The sequence below is a fragment of the Neopsephotus bourkii genome, unplaced genomic scaffold (assembly GCF_033783945.1).
Source record: "Neopsephotus bourkii isolate Nb327-2 ecotype Australia unplaced genomic scaffold, CSIRO-AGI_Nbou_v1 NB_1768, whole genome shotgun sequence".
Taxonomy (NCBI): domain Eukaryota; kingdom Metazoa; phylum Chordata; class Aves; order Psittaciformes; family Psittacidae; genus Neopsephotus; species Neopsephotus bourkii.
Window position 1 is genome coordinate 5,790,631 of NW_026902242.1, and position 15,286 is coordinate 5,805,916.

The window sequence follows — 15,286 nt, forward strand, 5'->3', positions numbered from 1 at the left end:
CAATATCATTCAGTAACTCTGAAGAGATAAAAGTATGTAATAACCTGAGCAATGAAAGGAATCAGAAGTAGAGCAGGTGCAGTCTGTGCACAGTTTGTAAATTAATTCCATGTGTTCGTTGTTGTCACAATTAATGACAGAGGAATCAAATATCCATCTATCATCCTATGTTGTCATCTGCAATAACACTAACATAATAAGAACCTTCATGTAACTTATTTCTATAGATCACAGATTACTGCAAATGGGAAAGGCTCACAGTGAAACCAGAAGTTTAATCTAGAGTCTGAATCTTCAAATCTTATTTCACTGTCCATCTACCTTCCAACACTGCTTCCCACTAACAAAGCCCTAAGTCCTGTATGCGCTCCCCAAACACTTAATGTACAAGTGCAAACACTTAAATGGAAGGACACCAATAAAAGCAAAACAAAACCTAGCAAGGGGCAAGTCACATTTAATTCTTCAAGCTGCCTCTCTGCACCTATGTAGAGTTTCAGCACAAGCAACCCACAAGGGTTTGTTTGCAGGGAACAGATCTCACACTAACCTTGAGGATAAAAAGGTGTTAACTAACATTGAAATGAAGCTGTTTCCTGCTGCAATATATAAACCATTGAATGGTCAGAGTTAGAAGGAACCTTAAAGATCCTCTAGTTCCAAACCCCTGCCATAGGCAGGGACACCTTCTTTCCTGCCTGAGGAACACCACTCATTACCAGTCTCTCCAGTTTAGGGACAAGGATGTCATGCAAGACAATGTCAAAGGCTTTGCAAAGTCCAGGTAGATGATGTCAGTTGCTCTTCCCTTGTCCACCTGTGCTGTAACCCCACTGTAGAAGGCACTAAATTTGTCAGGTTAGTGAAGCCATGTTGGCTGCCACCAATCACCTCCTCAATCAATCACCTGGCTGCTAGGACAATTCCTTTGCATTCCTCCCAGGTTACCTGTCCTTGCTTCCACTATCTGTAGGCTTCCTTTTTGTGCTCAGGTTTATCCAGGAGCATCTTGCTCAGCTATTCAGGCTTCCTGGCCTTTCTGCCTTACTTCCTCTTTCCTGGGATGCATCACTCCTGGAGGAGGTGATCCTTGAATATTAGCCAGCTTTCTTGGGCCCCTCTTCCCTACAGAGCTTTATCGCATGGTTCCCTAATAAGCAGAGCTCTGAAGAGGACATATTCTGCTCTGCTGAAGCCCAGGGCAGTGAGCTTGCTGTGCACCCTCCTCACTGCCCTAAGGATTATGAACTCTACCAGTTCATGGACACTGCAGCCAAAGCTGCCCTTGAGTTACAGATTCCCCACCAGCCTCTCCTGGTGGTGGAATCCCCCACAGTCCCAAGAGATTCCCCCACCGCCTCTTGCTGGTGAGGACAAGGTCCAACCTAGCACCTCTCCTCTATCACCTGGAGAAGGATGTTATCATCAACACATTCCAGGAACCTCCTGGATTATTTATGCCCTGCTGTGGTGTCCCTCCAATGGATATCAGGGTGGCTGAAGTCCCCCATGAGGACCAGGGTTTGTGAATGTGAGGCTGCTCCTACCTGTCAACAGAGGGCCTCATCCGCTTGGTTATCCCAAGTGCCCGCTATAATGTCACCTGTCCCTGCCCTCCCTGTAATCCTGACCCACAAGCTTCTCCTCCATCCCCAGGCAGAGCTCTATGTACTCGAGCTGGCCACTGGCAATCACAGGCTCTCATGCTCTGGATTCATTCACAGAGGTGCAGCTCCCTTGGTCTGGCATTTTGCATTGTCCACATACATCTGCATGAGTCTGTAAAGATCCAGTTCCTTTTGCAGTATGAGCTTGCTTCAAATGGCTGCCCTCTTGGGTGAGGCAACAGGAGACTTGGCAAACCAAGCAGGAGATGAAGCGGAGGCTGCTTACGTCCCGAGGACTGGCCAGGAGATGGTGGCAGAGAGCAGTTCTCCCTTACTCCTCCTTCACTTGGTTTATCAAGGTAGTTTAACCCTCATAGACCCCAAGGTCCTCCAAACACTGCATTACACTGCTACAGTGCACAGCAGTCTCCTGACTTGTGCCATCAACCTCCTTTTTATGCTCTAAGACAACAAAACAAGCCCAAAGCACTAGGTTACTTTCTGTTCATTCAGGTAGAGCTGGGCTGGATATACTCCACATTCCCACATCTGCTAAAGAAGCAAGCAGCATGACACCAGGTTTGGTAGTGATAAAAATCAAACATTTTCTGGAGCCATTATTGCCTAAAATGTTAATGTAGTTTACTTTTTTCAGCTGTGATCGATTGCTGGGGGGAAAGTGCCCATAAATTACTAAAGGCAAATACCGTTCTATTAGCACTCAGGAGATTTTGCAACATTTGCTAGTCTCTGTTTTACTGGAAAAGAAATTAATTTGCTGAAAGCCTGGGTTTTTACCTGTCTTTGTCCTCTTCTGCAAAAGAGGGATATTTTTACCATGAGTCATTTAGGAGATGTAATTCTAATGTACTATAGCTATAGGTTTCAATTAATGTTCTACCTCTCTGTCAGCTTTACATCCCGTGTTTTATGAAATCATTAACTATTGTCATGTTTCTATTATGATCCTATTAGGAAATAAAGAGATGTATGTAAATGGAGATGTAAAATAAATGTACGCCACTTCCTAGGAGCAACATCTGTGCACTATCATACATGTTTACACTAATTTTCTAAAGATTGTTCCATTCATTACAGAGCATTGTTACTTGCTGTGGCACAACCCTTATTTCCATGCATTTAGGGACTGAAGCAAAGAGAGGGTAAATGAGAGCCTAATCAATACCACTTTTCATTTTGCTTCTAATGTGCTGCCTTTCCCTTTCTTTTCTTCACGAACAAATCCAAAAAAGATCCTGACGTTACAGTCATAAAATGTAATTCTTCTGCAGAAACACAGACAATAATGCTCTCTGTATTCAGGCGTATTGCATATTCTAATGGCATTTGGCTAAATTGAGTATGGATTTAACATCAAAGGCTTCATGAATTTTTCAAATGAGATATTAAAGTCAATATTTCAAGTGAAAGATATTTCAATTTAGTTGCATACACAACAATAAAAAACTTCTACAAGGCAGAGGTACTCGTGGCTCTGGCAGTATTAGTTCATTCAGGAAATTATTAGTTTATAAGAAAATCAAACAGAAGGTTGTGATACAGCAATGACACTGAATAAATTAGACTAACCGATATGCGCTAACGGACTTTATCTCTTGGAGGCTGAAGCAGAACTTGCCACTGGCATGTTCGGTGCTTCAAGCAGGGCTGCGTTTGGGGAGATTTTATTTATTTATTTGGTAAATTCCAGCGGGTAGCATCAAGATTTGCATTCAGAACCTCAGAAAGCTGCTTATTTTCATCTCTGAGAGGGCTAGGCTGACTGCATGCAAGAAAACCTTTCAGTCTTGGTTATCTGTTCATCTACACACATTTTGCTCTATATTGTCAATGCTTATGCAGTGCTGATTCTGCTTGCACACTGAGTTACTGAACATTCAGACTTGGTGCCTGCAAAAAGTCCACTGAGTGTCCTGGCAGAGACAGACTTGCAAGCAATACAAACACAGTCTAGTGGTTTCTTTCATTTCCTTTACTATTTTAGGTCATGGAATGTAGCAAACTGCCCCTTACATCATTAAGATGCTGTATTGTAATGCCTTGACATACCACTGAAGAACACAGTATCACCTACCACTCATGAGGGAGCTGGATGCACTACACACACACTTATGTAGCACTTATTTAGCCATCTGTAATCACAGTGGCATCATGCTGCTCTAAGAACAAATGCATCATTTGTTCACACATGGGATAACAGACACTACAGATACATACCACTGAAGATGCAATTAATACTGATTTTTCTATTAATTCTTGTATTACTAACAAATAATGATAATCAATAATAATAATTAATAGTACTATTACAAGAAGGCATACTGCACTTGCAGTCATCCACTGCTGCTACCACTCAAAATACAAAAAGGCTTATGTGACAGTTCCACATAAGCCCCATCCAGTTCTTGCAAATGCCCTTAAACACAGGTGGGAGGGCAAATCTCCAATTTGGACACCAGGGTAAAATCACACTGGTTTAAAACTGTGATTGTCAGGTACTTTGGGCCCAAAACTGGACATTACTACAAAGACCTCTGATCCTAAACACATTTCCTTGGAACCAGTGGGTTGTTAGGCTCAACAGTATTCACTCACGGTGTTGGCACTTACTGTGAGAGCACTTCAACTGCTCACAAGACCCCAAAAAATGAAGCTGGCTGTAACTGAATCTTAACCTGATAGCGCCTATTTCTACCATCGATGGTGGTTGCTGGGCTGATAGCAAACACTGAACTGCTACTTAGAACTAAACACAGCTAGTCCCCTGGTGGGGAGACTACAGCATGCCATCTTCCCCCTTACGAACACTAGATGATTTGCAGCACTGTTTAATTTACCCAGTTTGCACTCTGTAGGTTTTTGGGTCCTAGACAATGAATGATCTGTTTGTTCATCCCTAGAGCCATTCTAAAGCTTGGTGTTCAAAGCCTTATAGTACTTCCATAAAATGGAAAGTACCAACACCTCAAAGGCAATCAAAAAGGGATAAATACCATCTTCAGCAACAGTACTCTCAGAAGAAGTATTTCCTGTGATAACAAAGGTAAGGCAGAAGTTTTGTATGGACATTAAGATTCATAATATCTAGAACGATATAAAGTTGCTTCTGGGGCTGGGGAATACGATTTCCTCTTCAGTTGTGATTTGTGGACATCCTTGAGACCACTTTGCAAACTACAGTTCACACTTACTGAGTCAGCAGTTCATCCCAAAACTTCCAGTTGAAACAACTGAGATTATTGGAATTTTGATCTTATTTTATGAGATGACTTAAAATGACACTGTTAAGAGTAAAGATTCTCCCATGATCTCCATTCACTCTGAGAATCAGTGTTTAAGGAATGATCCTCCAAATTCAATGATTTAATACTTTCTCTCTTGATTATAGAGATGTACATATAGTCAACAGTACCTTTCTTACAAGATCTATGTCAAGATGAGAGGTCAAATCATTACTAGAACACTGGTAACTAGAAAGGAATATTTGAAAGATCTGAAGAGGAGACCAAGCTGTAGGATTTGATCTTGGACAAGCAAACACTATGTCAGTAACAAAGTCAGTCACATACCACGCCGTACATAATTTTTGTACTTAATACAAGTTTTTATTGAAAACATATGTATGGATTATCCATAGAAATAAACTGAAGAGTTTGTGCTACCTAAAATGTGCTCTTGACTGTTTATTAACTGGTGATAATCTGCACTGATCCATGTTGCAATTCCATTGCAGATGTTGCTGACATTAAGATGTATGGCAAGGGAACTACAGAAAGAGCTGATTTAAACAGGTATTCCACATTAACTCAACAATGTATGCAGTGCAAGAATGTCTTTCACAGGAGTTCAAGTTTTCTGCTTTATTCTTTGCAGTTTTATGTGTGTTGTTATAAAGGGTTAAGAAAGTCTTTTGAAAGTCATTTGATTTCTCTAAATTCGTAGCTTCCATAAAATTTGCTGGCTTGTTGTTTAAGTTTCCTTCTTACTGGAGGCTAGAGAAGGAACTGTAATTATATAGTCAGTCTCAACCTCATGGCACAGGAAAGGCTGCTTACATTTTGTCAGATGTACCATCCCTACAGCCGGAGCAAGCACAGCTGCTCTCAGACTTGTTAATACGTTCTGTAGGGAATGAAAGGCTTGAAAAGGATTGTGCTTCTGTGCATTTCCCCCGCTCCACACAGCAAGTGGAGCTGGCAGTCCACCAAAGCTCCTGCACTGTGCACAAGAATGTGTGGTGTTTCATTAAGGAGGAAGTAATGCCTTCGGGGTAAGGCATAGGACCGTGTTCGTTACAGAGGAAGAGCTATAAAGGATGAAGGAGGCAGTCAAAATGCTGAGACACAAAGATGGGAAATGGGTGTTTGACCAAAGATGGGAAATGGGTGTATGACTAGTGAAGAAATGATCCCTGGATCACACTGTAATTCTTTCTTTTTCTTGCCATTTCTCACAGGCTCAGTCCACAGCACTAGCTCTCCATCTAGGTAGAGGTAAGACATACCAAGCACCCCCCATGTCTCTATCTGGGAAATACATTTATTATGAAGTCTTAGATGGTTTATAGCACCTGTGATAATCCTCCAAGCTAGGTGAATTTTATATGCTTTTACAGAGTGACAAAGCAGGAAATAACCTAAGGAAACACCTTAGTCAGTAGAAACCAAATTAAAAGCTCCATGTAGGTCATCTGAAAAGCCTAAAAGGCAATCAAAAATCAAACTGTTTACCAGGCACACCAGGTACAAGAATAGGAACAACCTCAGTACAAAGTATAATAAACAGATTTCTCTAATAATGTAAAGTACACAGATGATTTCTCCATCAACTCCTTAACATATTTTGCAAAGTCGTACAGTACACCAATGAAGGCAAAAGGACAACGTACCCAACTTCAGTACTTCTGCAGTGAGCTCTGTGTGCTTGTCCATCCACCTCCCTGAAGAAATGTTACATGTCAGGAATGAATCCAGTAATTATCTCCTAATGTAGGAGCAGTGCCAGCAGCACCCTCGTAATGGCAGCATTAATGCCCAAAGTTTACATTTCCAAAAGGGAAAATATTTACAGGCACAATCTGGGTATTTTAACTGTCACAGACCTCAGAGATCTGATACTGCTTAGCCTTGCAGCCAAGGCATGAAGCCACTGGTCTCTCTGCCATCAGAATAGACCTTCTCACGACTTCTCTAATAAGGTCAATAATTAATCCAACAACATTTGAAGAAGAAAAGGGCCATGTCATTATTAATAAGCAAGAAATAAAGGAAAAAAAATACTTATTTTGCTAAAAATAGATCATGAAAATACTTTCTACTCCATGATATGACCAGAAAAAAACAGAAAGCTCTAAAGGTCTACAGCAGTTCAAATTAATTCTACTCCTTATAAATCTCAAAATGCAGAGAATAACAAAGCTGTTTGGTCAGTTATTTCTCTTATCTATCAAAAGAAAGCAAAGCAATAAAAAAGGCACTAACCTCACTCAACAAGAGCACATAGGAAGGATGAAGCATCTTCTATATGAGTGTAATCAAATGCAGGTTTGTACGAAAAATATAAATAGTACAGATTGCCAAAATACTTAAATAATAATAAATTATTCCATGCAATTCCAAGGAAAATAAGATGAACTTTTGAGCAAGATACAAGTGTACACAAGTCATTATATAGAATATGGTAATGCTTGGCTAGAACTCATGTGGAGTTCCTCACTTTAATGAGCACAGCCTTCACCCACAAATTAAAACCCAACAAATAAAAGATATGAAGATGATCTCACTTGTTGGCACTTAATCAAATTGCAATTTGTCCCAGGAGTTGTGAAGCCACTGCCTCCTAACACATCCAGAACTCCCTGCTTATTGACCTGATCTGTGTAAAGCCTGAGCTTCTGGGGTTCTTTTCTGGCTACATCAATTGCTTTTTCCCCTATCAAAACATTTGGCTTTACGGAAATGACAACTTAATGGTTAATTGCAAATATGGCATGATGTTTAAAATTAAATGGTGCTCACTTCACCCTGGAGTATCAATGCACCATTGCTGAATAAAAGTATGTTTCTTTCTACAGTACAGCAAGTGGTCCAACGTGAGTGCGCAGTGTCACTATATTAATAGCAAACTTTAAGAGCTACAAAGTATAGTCTAAATATATAACATACATATACTACCATAACTTTAAACCCAGCAGTTTTCATTAATCATACAATAGCATGCTTCCTCATTTGCAGCCAGCTGATTAAAATATAGATATATTGTCCTGAACATCATAGAAAGTGCAGGCACTCAGCCATTCTTGCAAAATAGTGGTTTCTAAGCCTTGTTTCATCACTCTGCTTCTATTTCAGATTACAACCATTGTTAAAGATTCCAGCACAGAAACAGACAGAAAAGATCCTACATAACACAAGGAGGGGCATCAATTTTCTGCCAAAACAAGACTAAAGCTTCAGGTAGAGAATGGCTCAATCAACGTCCTCCATCCTATTACTGCAGCGTTTCAAACATAATCCATACAAACTAATTGGAAGGTTTGATAAGGAAAGCCTAAAAATAGCTTAAGAAACTATCAATAGACAGCTGTAGCTTTACATTCTTATTTACATCTAAAAGTGTATGAAGCACAGGAAAGTCTATGCTGAAAACAAAGTTATTTCTTAGAGAATGGGTCTACAGTCTATGGAGATTGTAAGAAATTTCTGATCCAAATCTGAGTGAGTCTCACATGAGCTCGATAACTTGAAAGGAACAATTTTATCTCTGACCTTGGTCCTCTAAACATGTCATTTACTCTGGGGTTGTACTCTTTAGAAGGGATGCAATGGGTGTATCGTTAAGCTCTTAATCATATAAATAGGCAAAAATTGGTAGCCATGACAGGTTTGGAAGGCTGATTTCCAGCTTGTAAATGAATGACTGTGCCTTTGCCTAGGTCTCTGAAAAGTATATGAAGGGCAAGAAAGGAGCTATTGTAGGTTTTTACCATTGGCTTGTGAGAGGATGAAGCAGAGAAAGATTTCTGAATGCACAGCCCACATTTGAAGTGTACAAAGTTCAAATCTGCAGATCTGAACCCAGAGTGTAACTGTTCAATATTTAGGTATGGAGAAAAGACATGATGATTGCAAAAAAACCAAGTCTGGGGCAAAGAATGAAAGGGACAGAGGCTGACATGAGGTTTGCTTAGATTAGCTTGAAATATTCTGTTGTTCAGTCTCTATAAAAAGTATTTCTCCTACATTAAAGTATTTCTTTTCACTAGTAGAATATACTTTCAGGTCTTTTTCTTGGGAATTTTTTTTAATTTAATATAATGATTATTAATTTAACCAATTTTTAATTTAATTGGTAGCCTTGATATTTACTGTTATTTACTCTCATTATTTACTGAATGTCTAACTGTACAAATACTGAATACATACTTTCTAGTTATGGAATCACAACTACCTGTTCCATGGGTCAATTTTTAAATCACTGCTTCCCTACAAGACGATTTGGCTAATAATCAATAAATTAATGGCTTAGCCATGATACTTTTTCCACTGAGTCCTTAAAATCTAGTGCAGTACTTTGTGACTATTGCTGCACTTAACCCATACAGACAGTTGTGTCAAAAATCATCAATATAGGCTGTTATACAGGGCAATATACAGGTACAATTTTCAGTTAAGACTGAAGCAGATTTGATTATAAAAGATGGGTTTGAAGGTATCTTGGGGTTTTTTAAACTTCTCCTGACTTGGATGGTCACAAAATGTTTTAATGAAGAAAACATATGTAAAGGTAACATTCCACAAATGGGTTTGGAATATTTTGTGATGGAGCAGCTAAAAAGCTGTCTCACTACCAAAAGCCACTTCCAAACTTCTTTTTACCCTTTGGGCCTGATACATCATCCACTGAAACCTGTTTATAGCTGCTGGATCAGAGTGTCCCTTCACTTCCTATCCTGTACTGTCAGACCCTTACAAAATCAAATGGCAAAGTCAGTGGGTAACCTTAGTGCCTCATCTGGTAAGAGTCTGCATAAAACCCAAAGCAAACAACAAAACCCACAAACCAATAATAGCATTTCATACCACAGAATCGCCATTTCCTATTATCTACATAGGAAATCATGATCCTCAAGAAAATCAAAGAAAATTGGAATTTATCTTTCCACCATTTTCCACTTGTAACAAATAGAAATGTTGCTTGTTCATTATAAGCTGAAATCCAGAATACAGTGTCTGTCCAATATCTGCCTGATAAAGTCCTTCTGGTGAATCAACTGCACAACACAGAATACAAACAATACATGAAAGATCCCATGAAAGAGGGGGTCCTGCATACCTAATTCTGTTTGTGGATGCAGCTGTATGCAGCAAGGGCTACACAGTATAATCATCTTTTACAGAATGGATTATTTATAAAGCACCATAAGGAGCCATGCACACCATCAGACAGGATTAGTTATTATTCCTCTAATACTCATTGTCTACCAGTGAATATACACTGGGCACAATAAGCTACATGTTTATAATTATAATTTATGTACATATTTCCACGGATTTTCTTAGAGAATGGCATTTTGCTGTGAACTGAATGCAGAACCAGGAACCAAGAGCTCTTCATTTCTAGGAACAAGTTCTTGAGCCTGCAGCCTTATGCAAAGCACATTCATAAAATGAAGATAGAAAACACCATCTTGCTTACCTAGAGAAGGGCACTGGAAATGCATGCATCCTTCAGAACCAAAAGCCAAGTCTGGCTAATTCATAATGCATTTGGCAAGGCAGTACTGCACAGTGCGCTGCAAACCCAGGGTCACACTGGCACCCTACTGTATCCTCTCTGTATGCTTTCCAGGGTAAGTTAAGTCTCTGCTTGACCTCCAAACCTGTAGATAGTTATGGCTGATAAACCATAATCACAGTTTGGCTTCATGATTTCAGGAGGATTAATTGGATTCCCAAAGGTAAGGAAGCAGGCAAATGTTTGCAGAGTGAGGGCTACATTTGGGGAAGGGCCAATTTCCCCAACTGATAATGTATAAATAAAACCCATGCCTAATTTGCTTTCATTACTAATGCTTTAAGTTCTAGATAATTGGAAGCAAATTAAAGGCTTTATTTTAAATTGTTTACATACAAATCTTATTTTCTTAAAAAGTAGAACTCAACACCCATTTCTCTTCTGATTTGATGCTGTTGTCACATATTACAAAGACTGAGCATAAGGAGCTAAGGAGCTTTTTTTTCTCCATTATCTCACTATGTACTGATGTGAAATATTTCATGTAACACTATCCAACTGAAATCAAAGTAAGAATCAGTTTGATTTGGAAAACACCAGATAAATGGGAAAATCACCTCAAAGGTTTATTAGGACAGTTTCATTTGGAGCTCAACTCAGATGCCTCTGTACAAATGCCTGTAGCATGGGTAACAAACAAGAGGAATTAAGAGATGTGTGCACATCTACGGGGGTGTGATCGCAGAAACATGGTGGGATAGCTCCTATGGGATGGCATCGCAGAAACATGGTGGGATGGCTCCTATGACTGGAGTGTTGGAATGGAAGGTTACAGACTCTTTAGAAAAGGCAGGCCTGGCAGGCGCAGAGGGGGAGTTGCCCTTTATGTTAGGGATAGGCTGGAGAGTATGGAACTCTGGCTGGGGACAGGTGAGCAGATAACAGAGAGCTTGTGGGTCAGGGTTAAAGGGAAAACAGCAATGGGAGACATTACTGTGGGGATCTGTTATAGACTGCCTGATCAAGAGGAATCTGTGGATGAAGCACTCTATAGGCAGATAGGAAAAGCCTCACGCTCACAGGCCCTCATTCTCATGGGTGACTTCAACCACCCTGACATCTGTTGGAATGACGGTACAGCCCGGCACAAGCAATCCAGGAGGTTCCTCGATTGTGTGGAAGACAACTTCCTTCTGCAAGTAATAGAGGAGCCGACAAGGAGAGGTGCCATGCTTGACCTCGTGCTCACCAACAGGGAAGGGCTCGTTGGAAATGTGGTGCTCCAGGGCAGCCTTGGATGCAGCGACCACGAGGTGGTTGAATTTGGAATCCTTAGGACAGTGAGAAGAGCGTGCAGCAAGCTCACTGCCCTGGACTTCAAGAGAGCAGACTTCGGCCTCTTCAGGAACCTGCTTAGTAAGGTTCCATGGGATATAGCCCTAGAGGGCAGGGGGGCCCAAGACTCTTGGTTGGTCTTCAAGGATCACCTGCTACAAACTCAGGAGTGTTGCATCCCAACCAGAAGGAAGTGCAGCAGGAGGGCCAGGAGACCTCCTTGGATGGATAAGGAGCTGCTGAGGAAAATTCAAATGAAAAAAGAGTTTTATAGAAAGTGGAAGCAAGGACAGGTGGTCTGGGAAGAGTACAGGGATGTTGTCCGGGAAGCTAGGGACCAGGTTAGGAAAGCTAAGGCCCAGTTAGAATTAAACTTGGCTAGGGATATTAAGGATAACAGGAAGGGATTCTAAAGGTACATAGCAAATAAAAAACAGATTAGGGAGAACGTAGGCCCCCTCAGGAAGCTCTCAGGTGAACTAGCTACACAGGATTTGGAGAAGGCTGAGGTTCTGAATGACTTCTTTACCTCGGTGTTCTCTGGCACCACACCGGTGTGACTCTGACCACACCACCCAAGTCTTGGAAGGCAGACGCAGGGACTGAGAATGGAGACCTTGGGCCCACTCTAGGAGAGGAACTGGTTTCAGATCATCTTAAAAACCTGATCGTGCACAAGTCCATGGGTCCTGATGAAATCCATTCACGGGTCCTGGAGGAGCTGGCAAATGAAGTTGCTAAGCCGCTGGCCATCGTATTTGAAAAATCATGGCAGTCAGGTGGAATTCCCGACGACTGGAAAAAAAGGAAATATAACCCCCATTTTCAAGAAGGGGAAAATAGATGACCCAGGCAATTACAGAGCAGTCAGTCTCACCTCTGTGCCTGGCAAAATCTTGGAGCAGATTCTCCTGGAAGGCATGCTAAGGCACATGAAAAACAACAAGGTGCTTGGTGACAGCCAGCATGGCTTCAGCAAGGGGAAATCCTGCCTGACCAATTTGGTGGCCTTTTATGATGGGGCTACAGAACTGATGGACAGGGGTAGAGCAGTTGATGTCATCTACCTGGACTTGTGTAAAGTGTTCGACACTGTCCCACACGACATCCTTGTCTCTAAATTGGAGAGACATCAATTTGATGAATGGACCACTCGGTGGATAAAGAACTGGCTGGATGGCCGCACACAAAGAGTTGTGGTCAATGGCTCAATGTCCGGCTGGAGACCAGTAACGAGTGGTGTCCCTCAGGGATCGGTGTTGGGACCGGTCTTGTTCAACATCTTTGTCGCTGACATGGACAGTGGGATTGAGTGCGCCCTCAGCAAGTTTGCCGATGACACCAAGCTGTGTGGTTCGGTTGATACGCTGGAGGGAAGGAATGCCATCCAGAGGGACCTTGACACGTTTGTGAGGTGGGCTGATGCCAACCTCATGAAGTTTAACCATGCCAAGTGCAAGGTCCTACACCTGGGTCGGAGCAATCCCAGGCACAGCTACAGGCTGGGCAGAGAAGAGATTCAGAGCAGCCCTGCAGAGAAGGACTTGGGGGTGCTGGTCAATGAGAAAATGAACATGAGCCGGCTTCAGTGTGCGCTTGCAGCCCAGAAAGCCAACCGTATCCTGGGCTGCATCAAAAGGAGCGTGACCAGCAGGTCAAAGGAGGTGATCCTGCCCCTCTACTCTGCTCTCGTGAGACCTCACTTGAAGTATTGTGTGCAGTTCTGGTGTCCTCAACATAAAAAGGACATGGATCTGTTGGAACAAGTCCAGAGGAGGCCACGAGGATGATCAGGGGACTGGAGCACCTCCCGTATGAAGACAGGCTGAGAAAGTTGGGGCTGTTCAGCCTGGAGAAGGCTGCGTGGAGACCTCATAGCAGCCTTCCAGTATCTGAAGGGGGCCTATAGGGATGCTGGGGAGGGACTCTTCATTAGGGACTGTAGTGATAGGACAAGGGGTAATGGGTTAAAACTTAAACAGGGGAAGTTTAGATTGGATATAAGGAGGAAATTCTTTCCTGTTAGGGTGGTGAGGCACTGGAATAGGTTGCCCAGGGAGGCTGTGAATGCTCCATCCCTGGCAGTGTTCAAGGTCAGGTTGGACGAGGCCTTGGGTGATATGGTTTAGGGCGAGGTGTCCCTGCCCATGGCAGGGGGGTTGGAACTTGATGATCTTGAGGTCCTTTCCAACCCTAACTATTCTATGATTCTATATACGATGAACACACAAGAAAGTTTCCCCAGCCATTTTGAAGATACTGCTTGTATTCTTCATACACATTACAAGAAAGCAATTCATGCAACTGAGCATGTTATTAAATAATATACATATTCACACATGTGAATATCATTCTGGGTCTATCACATATTGAAGCATAATCAGTTGTGAATTAAACTGGTATGGGTACTTTCTACCCATCTCTATACCTGACCAAAGAGTTAGCAAAGGCAGAGTTACTACCACCTGTCGTATGTTCTTCAGAGCTCTGCTTTCTTGCAAGTACCATGATACCACATCCACTGACGATGTTACTCTTGGAACGCATTCCCTAACCTGGACTTAGTAATAGGTGTTTGGAACTTGTTCTATATCCTGTGATGACTCAACCTTGTCAAGGAGACATAATTCTCTGTTAAATCCTTGCCATTTCTTCACAGCAACCATCAGATTACATAGAAATTACCTGCAAGGATACAAACCACCTCATTTGAAGCCAAATTTGGAAGTGCACAAAGTTCAGTATCTCTGAAATAGCTGCTCCTCTCCAACCATATCATGGCTTTCTCTCCCTTGTGGAATTCACACCAGTCATGAGATTTTTGATAATACCTGCATTTTTCAAAACTCCTCAACAATGGTGCTCATAATTTGAATGAAAGTACAAGGAATTGCATCTGTCAATATGTTCCACTCCTCAGAATGCAGCAATATAAACAGTAATGTCCAACACACCACAAGCAGGAGGTAAAGCCGAGTACATTACTTGACAGAAGAAGTGCAGAAACAGAAGTCAGGCTGCCTAAGGAATACTCTTCAAGTAGTTCACCCTCTCTTACAAACATTTTCCATGCAGTTCTGGATCCGAGTAATTCCAGCATTGTCTGTTTTCTAAGAACACCAGATCCTTAATGGAAAAAGTGCTGCTAGCTATGCGTTCATTAGAATTGGAAATGGAGAGTCACTCTTCTAGCCTGGAGCCAGAAGGTGGGCTATCTCAGAGGCAGGGTTGATAGCTTTTGAATACCAGATGAAGTCTATAGATACAAGGCTGGTGTCAAGTGACAAGAGCCTTAAGCAGATGGATGACAGTGTGTGTGCACTATGGGCTGTTGTTAATTTACTAGCTAGAGATAATGCTTCTTTAAAATTAAAAATGAGTCATTGGAAAACAGCCTGAGAGGCCACAGCCTGCAGATCTCAGGCCTCCTGGCAGGCCTGCACTGGGGGGACATGGGGTTTTAGAGTTATGAAAATTAAAATTGCATGTTAGAGAGAAAGAAAATGTAATTGTTTCTCTTACTGGCTCTTTAAGCTATTCATAGTCTGGATTTGTAATTCACGAGTTCATTTCCAGTGAAATGGAAT

At 41.7% G+C, this 15,286-nt stretch overlaps 1 long non-coding RNA gene across 1 annotated transcript in view; it reads right to left on the bottom strand.

Moving 5' to 3' along the window:
- Positions 1–6,516: 6,516 nt before the first annotated feature.
- The window catches only part of LOC133225913 (uncharacterized), a 162,573-nt gene continuing 153,803 nt past the window's right edge, over positions 6,517–15,286 (bottom strand). The window contains exon 4 of the long non-coding RNA XR_009729316.1: positions 6,517–6,567. This is a non-coding gene — a long non-coding RNA (uncharacterized LOC133225913). The remainder of the gene's footprint in view (positions 6,568–15,286) is intronic.